The 12,444-nt window shown below is 54.8% G+C and overlaps 1 long non-coding RNA gene across 2 annotated transcripts; it reads left to right on the top strand.

Moving 5' to 3' along the window:
• The first annotated feature begins 759 nt into the window (after nt 1-759).
• LOC135182734 (uncharacterized) lies at nt 760-11,759 on the top strand. 2 transcript variants are annotated; one of them, XR_010305305.1, is made up of 3 exons: nt 760-828; nt 9,181-9,400; nt 11,511-11,759. It is a non-coding gene; the product is annotated as an uncharacterized LOC135182734 (long non-coding RNA). The 2 variants fall into 2 exon arrangements; XR_010305304.1 differs by lacking the exon at nt 760-828 and adding an exon at nt 8,285-8,357.
• The last annotated feature ends 685 nt before the right edge of the window (nt 11,760-12,444 follow it).

Genomic DNA, 12,444 nt, shown 5'->3' with positions numbered 1-12,444 from the left:
AATGAGCTCTGCCCTGAGCCTCCTCTGCTGCAGGCTGCACCCCCCCAGCTCCCTCAGCCTCTCCTCACAGGGCTGTGCTCCAGGCCCCTCCCCAGCCTTGCTGCCCTTCTCTCAACACCTTCCAGCACCTCAACATCTCTCTGCAGTGCAGGAGCCCAGAACTGGACACAGCACTCCAGGTGTGTCCTGAGCAGTGCTGAGCAGAGGGGCAGAAGAACCTCCCTTGTCCTGCTGCCCACACTGCTCCTGAGCCAGCCCAGGATGCCATTGGCTCTGCTGCCCACCTGGGCACTGCTGCCTCCTCTTCAGCTCCTCTCTGCCAGCATTCCCAGCTCCCTCTCTGCCTGGCTGCTCCCAACCCACTCTGCACCCAGCCTGCATGTGTGCCTGCTTATCATTGTGCTGGAGCTGAGAATGACCTCAGGAACTTGATAAAGAGTGAAAGGATTTCAAGTTTCTCCTGGAAATCAGCTTCCTAGCAGTGATGGAAGCACTGGGAGTGGCTCATTCACACTTGCCTATAGGTGAGTGGAAGCCAAGTGCAAACCTGTGGTGAGATGCAAATCAGCCAGAGCCCAGCGAGTGAGCTGAGCCACACTGAGTGCTCCCAGCTGCAGGGCTGATGGTGAGGACACAGCCACCAGGGTTCAGAAAGCAAGAAACTCAGTTTCCAACAGGAACAAAATTAATTAAATGGGGGCTTTTTTTGGTCTGTATGTCCACATCTGAGGTTGTTCTGCATCTGTGAGCTGAGGAAGATGGAGCTTGGGCCTGTTTAATGGAGAAGTTGATGCCTGTGCTGAGCTGTAATGAGAAGCACCCTCCTGGGTAAGCATCCATCAGGTAAAATGAGGTGGCCTCCAGCATCACTTCAGAAGAAATGCAATTGTTAGGATAAAAGACCAGCATGGGATTCAAGCCTCTCCTCCAAAGGAAGCACGCTGAGGAATTTCTTTAGCAGATGGAGATGATTTTCCTTAAAGAGAAAGATTTTGTCTCCAGAAGAGAGGGAAACACAAGGAGGGGGTTGGTTGTTGTGTGTTTTTAGCTTTCAACCTCATCACTCTTGGCAAAACCTGAAGACACTCTTTCTTCACTTGTGTCTCTCTGCTCTCCCTCTCCATTGCAGGCTCAGCTTGTCCTATTATTTATACAGACAGAGGGAATGCATCTAATCAGGAAGAGGCAGTGATGAGATTAAGCAAAGAGGACATTAATTTTGGTTAAGATTTGATGGGCACAGCAAGAAAACCTGACTTGGCAAGAGCAGTGAGCAGTGCTGAGGTTTCTGCAAGCTCTGGGAGGAAGCTGCCCCTTCCTGCCAGCCCTGTTTGCTGCCGTGGGGCTGTCAGCAGAGAGCTGGAGTGCCTCTGCTACAGGGGCAGGCTGAGGGAGCTGAGTTTCAGCCTGGAAAAGACTCCAGGGAGACCTCATGGTGACCTTCCAGTGCCTGAAAGGGCTGCAAGAAGGCTGCAGAGAGACTGTTTGCAAAAGGCTATAGGGACAGGATGAGAGGCAATGGTTTGAAATTAGAGGAGCTGTAGGTTGGGTGGTAAGAACAGGGTCTGCACCACCAAGGTGCTGCAACACTGCACCAGGTTGCCCAGGGAGGCTGTTGAGGCTCCATTCCTGGAGATATTTAAGGTCAGGCTTGATGAAGCTCTGGGCAAGCTGGAGGATGTCCCTGCTGACTGCAGGGGGGTTGGGCTGGATGAGCTTTGGAGGTGCCTTCCAAGCCAGCTTGGTGTAAAACCTATTTGATCTGCTATGGGGAAAGTCACATTGGTGTTTATTGTCCACTCTGCACATATTAGTGAACCAGGACCAGAAACCAAGGCCTGTCTGTGCTGGTTTAGTGCTTTATCAGAAGTGGGAAGGTCCTGGGAAGAAGAGAGCATCTTCTGATGTAGACACAGAATCCAGCTGGAGCTCACTGGGCTGCAGCTCTGGGGCTACGGTCCCTATTGCAGCATTTAGCACCAACAGAGGAAAGGAGAGCAAAGGGAAGCCCAGGGGAACGTGGCCTAAGTGCAAGAAGGGAAAAGGTCCAGGCAGGCCAAGGAAGAGCTTTTCTCCTGCTGGAAATGTGTTGTGCTTGCTCTGGAGCAGGGAGCCGGCGGAGGGGCCAGAGCTGCGCTCGCATCAGCAAACCTCCCTTGAATGGCCCTTTTCAGCCTGCAGCTTGTGAGGAAAAGTGGGAAGCAGCCAAAACCAGGGCAGAGGAACATATAAATACTGTGTGCAAGCAGGGATTTTTATTTGGACACATACCCATAGAGCTGAGACTCACCTCGGATAACTCGCAGCGGGGGTGAGAGAGCTCCTCCCATCTCCACCTACTACCAAGAAAGTGACTTTTAGGAGGCTTTGGCTGTTCGTGGGGCTTTGGGAGCCTCCTGTGAGCACAGAGGTGCAGCTCAGAGACAACTGCCAGCAGCTCTCAGGTGCTGGAGTGGGTTTTGCCATCTCTAGATGTGTCAAACACCCTCCTGAACTTCCCACGGGTGAAGCTGCCAGGGGCGTAGTGATGGAATACACCAAGTGGGAGTCACAGGCAGGGTAGCAAGAGGCAGCCAGCCAGGGAGCTGACACCTTGTCACAGGAACAATGTCATGCCAAGTGTGGCTTTGCTGTTGGTCACCCCCCTGCTGGGGACCTGCTCCAAGCCTTGCTGGAGAGGCAGTTTAATTCAATCTCACATGCAGAGAGTACAAGAAGAAAACCAGGATGGGTCTTCAGCCATCCCTGCACCTCCAGCTGTTTCTTCCCAGCAAAATGCAGACCACAGGGCTTGATCAGACAAGCTTCTGACCTCTCTAATTCTGCAGGATTTGCCTGCTCAAGCTCAGTGCTCCACAGAAAGCTAAGGGAAGAGAGCAGGAATGTTACAAACACAGTGAGTGCTGAGCTGTAGCTGCTTGGAGACAGTGGTGCTCATCCAGCCCAACCCTGCTGCCAGAGCAGGATCGCCCAGGTCAGGTCACACAGGAGTGTGTCCAGGAGGGGTCTGAATAGCTGCAGAGAGGGAGACTCCACAACCCCCCTGGGCAGCCTGTGCCAGTGCTCTGCCACCCTCACAGGGAAAAAAATCCTCCTCGTGCTTAACTGACACTTCCTATGGCTCAGCTCCCACCCAGGACCCTTGTGCTGTCCCTGGCTCCAGCCTCCTGCCACTCACCTGCACATCGTCATAAACACTGATGAGGCACTGGCAGTGGCATCAAGGATCCCACAGCTGGATGCCCAGCAGCAGACTCCCTGACCCTTGGGCACATCTGGAGCACGCAGCAGCAGTGAAGAGAGCTGTTTCCAGCTGGGTTATGCAGGCAGCTTCCAGGGCTGTAAGGCACTGAACTATTCCATGTCGTGCTGCTCAGATCCCCTCGGTGTGAAAACGACTGGGGGCTGGTGTTTTGCAGTGCTTCTCAAACAGCCATGCAGTGCAGGCTATTTGCAGTGCAGGCTGTTTGCAGTGCAGGCTATTTGCAGTGCAAGCTACATGCAGTGGTACAGCAGCAGCAGGGAGGCTAAGAGTGACGGATGCTGGGAATGAGAGAGCTACAAGGGTGATGAGGGGACTGGAGCACTGCCTGGTGAGGAGAGGCTCAGGGACCTGGGGCTGCTTAGGCTGCAGAAGAGAAGACTGAGAGGGGATCTAATCAGTGTCTCTAAATCTCTGAGGGCTGGGGGTCAGGAGGGGGGGACAGGCTCTGCTCACTGCTCCCTGGGATAGGACAAGCAGCAATGGATGGAAGCTGCAGCACAGCAGGTTCCAGCTCAGGACAAAGGGCAACTGCTTGGCTGGAAGGGTCCCAGAGCCCTGGCACAGGCTGCCCAGAGAGGTTGTGGAGTCTCCTCCTCTGGAGCCTTCCAAGGCCTGTGTGGCTGTGCTGCTGTGTGCCCTGAGCTAGATTGTGTGGTCCTGCTGTGGCAGAGAGCTTGCACTGGATGCTCTCTTTGGGTCCCTTCCAACCCCTGACATCCTGTGAGCCTGTGAACCATTCCCATGGGGAAGTCCTCTGGGGTGGGGGAGAAATTGTCCCAGGAAGAACCTGCAGTCCTGTCAGCCTCAGCAGGCCTCCAGAGAGACCTTTTCATCTCGGTGTGTGTCCTGCCGAGCGCGTGGCCGAGCGCCTGGCTTTATGGAGGGTGAAATCATTAACACCCCAGGAGCATGAATGCTCCACTTCTGCAGGAGCAGCTGGGAGGGCTGGGCCGAGGTGCCAGGGAGACAGCTGAGACGTGAAGGGGCTCAAACATCCCCTGGAAGACGAGGGCAGCTCTTGCTCAAATGAGACTCCATTAAACGTTTTCCATGACGTGGAATCACATCCATGAATTAGCAAGGCCTCTCCCCCTTTGCTCCTCAGGAGATAGAGCTGCAGGCTCAGGCTCTTCCCTTTCATTTCTCCCCATTTCCTCTCCCAAGAACCCCGGGCTTGGTTTGCTGTCATCGTTGCCAAACTCACCACCAGCATTTCTCTATGAGAGCTAAAGGTGGGAATAAAGCTTTGCACACTGGCTGCTGTCTCTGGCGTGTCAGGAGATGCTCCAGAAGCCAGCTCGATGCCCCAAGACCTCTGCTGATCTTGTTACCTGCCTTTGCAGCCAGCTAAAAGGATGCTCCCTGTCTCCTGCACTGCACAGCTCCCAGGATCTGCTGGTCTGGGGCAGTGGTGGTAGTGGCAGAGGAGTTTGGTCCCCCAGGCGTCTGCAGCTGGGATCAGATCCTCGCTGCATCCCCGTTCATACCAGCCAGCTGAATCACTGCAGAGCCTCAGGCCCTCAGATTTTCCTCTAGCTGGAAAATGTTGTGTTGGTTTTGGTCCAAACCAAGCCACATTTCTAAAGCTCTCAGTCCTCAGTGAGAGCCTCAGAAGAATGGTAGCAGGAACAAGGAAGACCAGAAGGGGAATGGCTCTCCAAAGTTCTTCTGTTGCACATGTTGAGACCAGGCAATAGGAAGGCCTTGAACACCTCCAGGGAGGCAGCTGAGTCTAGCTGAGAGGTGTCCCTGCAGGGAGGTTGGAGTAGATGAGCTCTGAGGTCTCTTGCAGCCTGAGCCATTCTGTGATTCCATGAAACAAGACTTTGGTGGGTTTTTTTGTTTTCCCTTTTCCAGGGATGTGGCTCTCTTGTGGCAGCCTGATCCTGGCTCCCTCCTCTGCCTCATCATCTGTGTGTAGGTTTGTGATGTGCTAAAAGCTGTTACAAACCTGGGCATAAGTTCTGGAGCCCCCAGCACAAGCAGGACATGGAAGTGTTGGAGCCAGTGCAGAGGAGGGCCACAAAGATACTCAGAGGGCTGCAACAGCTCTGCTATGTGGACAGGCTGAGAGAGTTGAGGCTCTGCAGCCTGGAGAAGAAAAGGCTTAAAGAAGACCTTGGAGTGGCCTTCCAGGATCTGAAGGGGGCTACAGGAAGACTGGGGAGGGACTATTGACAAGATCTTGTGATGGCAAAACGAGGAGGAATGGGTTTGAAGTGACAGAGGGGAGATTGAAACTGGATGTTAGGAAGAAATTCTTTGGAGTGAGGGTGGTGAGACACTGGCACAGGTTGAGGGTGGTGAGACACTGGCACAGGTTGAGGGTGGTGAGACACTGGCACAGGTTGAGGGTGGTGAGACACTGGCACAGGTTGAGGGTGGTGAGACACTGGCACAGGTTGTCCAGGGAGGTGTTCAGGACCAGGTTGGGTGATGCCTTGAGTGAATCACAGAATCACACAGAATCACAGAATGTGATCTTCTCCTGTGCTGCTGTGAGGGAAACTCATCCAGGTGGCCAAGAAGTGTATTGAGCAGGAGCTGTCAGCAACAAAACAAACTTCTAGAGAATTAGAGCAAAGTGATGACAAAAGAAGAAGAAAGAAAAGAAGAGGAGGCTCAGGGCAGAGCTCCCTGCAGAGAGGCTGTAGCCAGGTGGGGTTGGGCACTGCTGCCAGGCAACCAGCAACAGAACAAGGGGACACAGCCTCAAGCTGTGCCAGGGGAGATCTGGGCTGGGTGTTAGGAGGAAATTGCTGGCAGAGAGAGTGATTGGCATTGGAATGGGCTGCCCAGGGAGGTGATGGAGTCTCCATCCCTGGAGGTGTTTAAGAGCAGGCTGGCTGAGGCACTTAGTGCCATGGGTTGGTTCATTAGCAGGGTTAGGTGCTAGGTTGGACTGGATGATCCTAGAGGTCCTTTCCAACCTGCTTGATTCTGTGAAAGGCTCCAGCAGCCTCTCACCAAGGACAGCTTCTGATGGGCTGCAGCATGGTCTCAAGCACAGCCTGGCTGGGGCACTTAGTGCCATGGTCTGGTTGATTGGCCAGGGCTGGGTGCCAGGCTGGACTGGATGGGCTTGGAGGTCTCTTCCAACCTGCTTGATTCTATGATTCTCTGAAAGGCCTCTTCCAAGCAGATCTGCTCTGTGAATTTCCAGCTGCCCAATCTCTGTTTTTTTCCAGCAGTGACACACTCCAGTGACCAGATCTGCCCTTTCCTTTGTGACTAAGACCTTTTCCTTCTCCACCTAACCCTCACCTCTGGTCTAACCCTGAGCACCTAATCCCCACCTCTGCTGTAACCCAACCATTGCCCTCCTTGGTTTACCCAGGTTAAAACAGGAATAGAAACACTGAGCTGTGGCAACTGGAAATGTTTTTTCCACCGAGGCTGCTTGGCACCAGCAATTTCCCCTCCTGTCTCACCCTTTGGAGCACTGCCTCACACTTCATCCACATTTAGGTTGAGGACGTCAAGATGTCTGAGCCCAAGTGGTTTGGGGGCAAACAGGGCTGGCAGAAATGCCTCTGGAGAATGGCTCTGTATTTAAGCAGTAGCTATATATACTGTGGGTACAGACTATTAATGGCCTCTTTGGCCACACCGACCCATCCAGCCCCCAAGCCCCAGCGCGCGCTCGGTTATTACTCATCCCCTTGACATCCCCGAGAGGAATCCTGCTATCAGGAGCTGCATGGGAGCTGCAGCTTGTGTCAGAGTGGGCACAGAGCTCAGCCAGCTGAACCACAAACCTGCTGGGCTGGGTGGCTCAGACACAGGGCTCTTAAAGCAGAGCAGATTTGTTCGGCTCCCTCCAACGTCACCAAATCATTCTTGCCTCCAGCTGCCGTGGATGCTACCCTCTGGGTGGGGATTGAAACAGAAATGAGTCAATCAGATTTATTGAATCCTTTTGTCTCCTCTGATTTTCCAGTTGTGCTTTTGTTCCTCTTCTCTCTCATTGGTATTTCCTTGGCAGCTCCTGAGGGATTTCTTTTATTTATTATTTTTTTTTCTTCCCTATTTTCAACGATTTGAGCTCGTTTTTGCTCCAAAAGGGAAAGCAGAGAGAAGCATTCTCCACAGCTCAGGAAATGTGACATCAGCCCAAAATGCAGACCCAGCTTCTTCTTTTTCTGTTGTTCTTGCTTTCTTCCCCCCCCCCCCCCCCCCCTTCTTTTGGCAGCCAGGTGGTAAAATGAACCATTCCCAGCAATCTCAGCATCTCCACTGCAAGGAAATGAGAAGCAGACACTTGGGATCTCCCTTCCCACCCAAACCATTCTTATTTGTAGATAGCAATGCCCCCATCAAAGGAAACTTGCTTCAGCTCTGGCCAGCTCTTTTCCCTCCTCGATCTTGTGTGCATGAAGGTGTTTGTCACTAACAGTGCTGCTATTTGTGTTACAACAGCATCAAGCTATGCTGTCTGCAAGCCGCTGTCATTTTAGTCATTGCACAAGTTCCAGCCAGCATTATCAGGGCTTAGTTTTGCCTGTGTCAGAAGAAGAGGAGTTTTTTGCAGAGTCAAGTAGCACTAAGAGTAAGGAAGTTGCAGAGTCTGCATAGTCCAGCTCAGAGATATCCGAGCAGCCTCTGCTGGGATCACTTCTGGCACTTTAAAACCTCTCCAGAGCATCAAGCAGAGGGATGACAGCCCTCAGCAGCTCTATTGGACTGCCTCTTGGAGAGGCTAAAAAAAAAACCCAAACTCAAAATGCCAGCTGGGTAAGGCTGAAAAAAAAAAGAGGCCCTGCTCTTTGCCAGGGCTGTGGGTTTCTGCTGCACCGCTGAGCAGAAGCCGTGAGTGGTGACTCACACATCGCTTGACACAGTCTGGCACTTCTGGTAGGTGATCAAGCCGGGGAACAGCAGAGCTGCTGCGCTCCCAGCCAGCACAGCTCCTCAGCTCGGCAGCTCTGGCATGGGAACGGCAGCTTCACACACAGAGGGGCATGGGAAGCTGGCAGGGGAGGTGGCGTTTCCCTGCCCATCTGACGGGCTGCGGAGCATGGGAGCTAGCGCACGGCTGGCTGCAGAGCCAGGGATAGGCTGATGCTTGGAGGAGGCTGCTTCCGCTTCACTGGTGGGCACTGGCTGGCACTGGGGGGGTTGGCAGAGCTTTGAGCGCTTTGGGAAAGCAAAATGTGGCCAAAAGCCTTGCAGGGGGATAGCAGGCTGCTGGGGTTTGGAAGGCAGAGCTTTGTGTCCAAAAGGTGCAGCTCTGCTCATTGAGGCCAACCTTGTGACATTCAACAAGGCCCAGTGTAAGGTCCTTCACCTGGGTGGGTGCAGTCCCAAGCACAACTCCAGGCTGGGTGGGGAATGGCTGAGAGCAGCCCTGAGCAACAGGACCTGGGGGGTCAACAGGAGCCTGCAGTGGGAGTGCAGCCCAGACACAACCCTGTGCTGGGCTGCAGCAAGAGCAATGTGGGCACAGGGCAAGGGAGGGCATTCTGCCCCTTGGCTCTGCTCTCCTCACACCCCACCTGCAGTCCTGGGGGCAGTTCTGGAGCCCCCAGCACAAGCAGGACATGGAAGTGTTGGAGCCAGTGCAGAGGAGGTCACCAAGATGCTGAGAGGGCTGCAGCAGCTCTGCTGTGAGCATAGGCTGAGAGAGTTGGGGCTGTGCAGCCTGGAGAAGAGAAGGCTTGGAGGAGACCTTGGAGTGGCCTTGCAGTGTCTGAGGGGGCTACAAGAGGGCTGGGGAGAGACTGCTGACAAGGGCTTGTAATGCCAGGAGGAGGAGGAGGAATGGGTTTGAAGTGGCAGAGGGGAGATTGAAAGTGGATGTTAGGAAGTTGTCTGGAGTGAGGGTGGTGAGACACTGGCACAGGTTGCCCAGGGAGGTTGTGGAGCACTTTTCACCTGATCTGCAGTAGTTTGTACTTCTGCTTTTTTATTGCCAGGTGTAGCTGTGGTCACCTTCTCCAGGATGAACCTGTTGGAGACTGTTCCTGTTTAGTTTTTTAGAGGCCCTGTCTGGAAATGTTCCTCTCCTCCTCCACACCAAGGCCAGGCTGACGGACAGAGAAAAGCACTGAAGAAAGAAGACAAAAAGCCAGGCACAGAGAGCAGGAACATGCAGAGCTCTCGGCTCCCACACACGGGAGGAGGCTGGAGAACCAGGTAGAGCCTCCTCCTCTGGAGCCCTTAAAAGCCTCATTGTGATGCCTTTGCAAGAGCATATTTATTTTGTTTCCTGAGCCGTGTGAGCAGGGCATTGTATCTGCTGGATTAAGGCGGCTCTGTGCTGCTCGCAGGACTATGAAATCCCTGCTCTGTCAGCCCCATGTGAAAGGATCCCATTCATCTGGGCGCTCCCGCCCGGTGGGGTCTGCTTAGTATTCATCCCCAAGTGCCGCACAGCTCCCGCTGCTCAGGCCGCCCCTTCCCCTCCGCTGCCTCATCCCCGCTGCCCCGCTCCAGCGCCGGCGGCCAAGAGCCGCGCTGGGGCTGCCGCCGCCCGCTCATCGCCATGCAGCCGGCGCTTGCCCCACTGCCCTACTTCGCACCGGCAGAGGCTGCCGGAGACGTGCGGCCAGCGGGTCCCGGCGGCGGGGGCGCCGAGGGAGGGCGGCTGAGGCTGGCGGCGCCTGAATCGGCGGCGGCAGCGCGGACGCGGAGCGGCAGCCCGGAGCGGGGCGGGCGGCGGCGGGGCCGGGAGGGCAGCCGGGGGGAGCGCTCAGCGGGCAACGCGGGGAGAGGGCATGGAGGCGTCGGAGCTGCGGGAGGCAGAGACACGGAGCCGCAGAAAACAGCTGGCTGGAAGAGACCTCCAGGCTCGTCCAGTCCAGTGCTCGAAGGGGCAGTGCTAAACCGTGTCCCTGAGCACCAGGTCGTAGAATCATAGAGCCAAAGAATCACAGAAGCACAGAATTATAGAACCAGTCACAGAATCACAGAATCAGCCAGGCTGGAAGAGAGCTCCAAGCTCATCCAGCCCAACCTAGCACCCAGCCCTGCACAACCAACCAGACCATGGCACTAAGTGGCCCAGCCAGGCTTGGCTGCAACACCTCCAGCCACAGCCACTCCACCACCTCCCTGGGCAGCCCATTCCAATGCCAATCACTCTCTCTGACAACAACTTCCTAACAACATCCAGCCTAGACCTGCCCTGGCACAGCTTCAGCCTGGGTCCCCTTCTTCTGTTGCTGGCTGCCTGGCAGCAGAGCCCAACCCCACCTGGCTACAGCCTCCCTGCAGGCAGCTGCAGGCAGCAATGAGCTCTGCCCTGAGCCTCCTCTGCTGCAGGCTGCACCCCCCCAGCTCCCTCAGCCTCTCCTCACAGGGCTGTGCTCCAGGCCCCTCCCCAGCCTTGCTGCCCTTCTCTCAACACTTTCCAGCACCTCAGCATCTCTCTTGAATTGAAGGGCCCAGAGTCCACACACTGCTGGAACTCTCCCAGGGATGGAGACCCCAGCACTGCCCTGAGCAGACCATTCCAGTGTTTGAGAACCCTTTCAGTGTAGAATTATTTCCTGACATCCATCCTGAACCTTCCTTGGTGCAGCTTGAAACCATTTCCTCTGGTCCTGCCTCTTGCCATCACAGGGAAGAGGAGCTGCAGAGAGCAATGAGGTCTCCCCTCAGGCTCCCCTTCTCCAGTCTGATCAACCCCAGCTCCCTAAACAGGGAGGGCTGGGAACCAGTGAAGCAGTCTGGTGCTGCAGATGGGTGCAAGACAGCAAGGGCTTGGCTGGTTTCTGCATCCTTCCCTTGGGTTTGCTTTAATGGTGGCTGGCTGCTGGGTTTTGTCAGTGCTTTGGATTCCTGATAGTGTTTGTTTGCTCTAATTTTTCTTTTCTAACATCTGTTTAGGGCCTGAGGGTTTTTTTTTTCCCACCATTTTTGGTCATCTTTTTTTGAGGCAACAACTGGTTAGAGCCAGTGCTGGGGACAGCTCTTCATAATGAAACATTGTCCAAGCCAGACACTGAGCAATATTTCCTTCCTTGCTTAGACCTTGTCCAAACGAGGTTGGATCTGTTCCTGAGCATCTGTGCTCGACAAAGCTCCCAAATCACTTGCACCTGAGAGATAAGGACGGCTCTAAATCAGCCCAGTGTGCAGGGCTGAGGGAGCAGCTGTGGCTCAGAGCTGCTTTTCCACCTGAGGATGGTGGTTTCTGTGTGCCCATGAATTTACAGCCTTGTCACTTGGCCCTTAGTACTGAAAAATGAGTTGCTCAGCTTGTGGTGGACCTTGAGGCTTCAGACAGGCTCTGTTCTTGCAGGTCAGCGGTGACAGAAGGAGCTGGAGGCATAAATCACAGTCAAGGGCAGGAGTCTCATCCTCCTGGGCCCCTCTGCACCTCTCAGATCCCGGATGGGGCACGGAGGATTCTCTGATGGATTGTCCTGGCTGTATGTGTGGCCCTCACAGCAGAAGGAGTATCCAAAGTCTCCTCGGGAAACGAAGAGCATAGTGACAGAAGAGGAAGGCAGCCAAACCTCACAGTGTGTGGCCACATTGGACCTCAGCTTTGCCCATCAATAACTCCATTTATTGTTTTTAGAGGGGAAAATACACGTTGGTGAAAGCAAGATTTCCCAAGCTGGCTGCTGCTTTGGTGAGGGGGAGAAAGGGGTCTCTGGCATGGCTCGAAGGCACCACTCTGCTGCCTTCTGGGCCCCTTCGGAGGCATCACATTTCACTCCAGTTGTCATTTCTGGTTACACTTCCAGCCCTTGCTGTTAATGGTAGGCAAGAAACAAGTGCCCCTTTCTTCCCACCATGGGACTTGCACAGGCGTGGGGCGGGGGGGGGGAGAGGGTGGGGGAAGGCAGTGGCTGAAGAAAGGACTGCTGAGGAGGGACAATCTCATCTCACCTTCCTGGTGATGGCTTGGTCACATCCTGCACAGCTAGGAGTGTGCCTGCAAGCCTGGGAGAAGTTGAACCTCCACCTGGGTAGCTGAGCTGAGCTCACTGGAGACATGACATAATCACAGGGAGAGAGCCCTGGGGACCAGGGGCTTGTAACACTGCTGCCTTATGCCTGGAACAATGCTGCCAGTCTCTGAGCCCTGGGAAGCTCCAGTCTGCCGGCAGGCTGCCTGCTGCTCGGGGCTCACTGAGGGCTGTGGCACTAGAGGAAGCTGAGAGCTGCCTCTGGTGGCAGCCCCAGGCTCCACTGCTGCCTCCAGGGACCTCTGCTGAGGGTCACTC

This window comes from Pogoniulus pusillus, chromosome 17, assembly GCF_015220805.1.
Source record: "Pogoniulus pusillus isolate bPogPus1 chromosome 17, bPogPus1.pri, whole genome shotgun sequence".
Taxonomy (NCBI): Eukaryota; Metazoa; Chordata; class Aves; order Piciformes; family Lybiidae; genus Pogoniulus; species Pogoniulus pusillus.
This window is presented reverse-complemented; position numbering and strand designations above follow the sequence as displayed.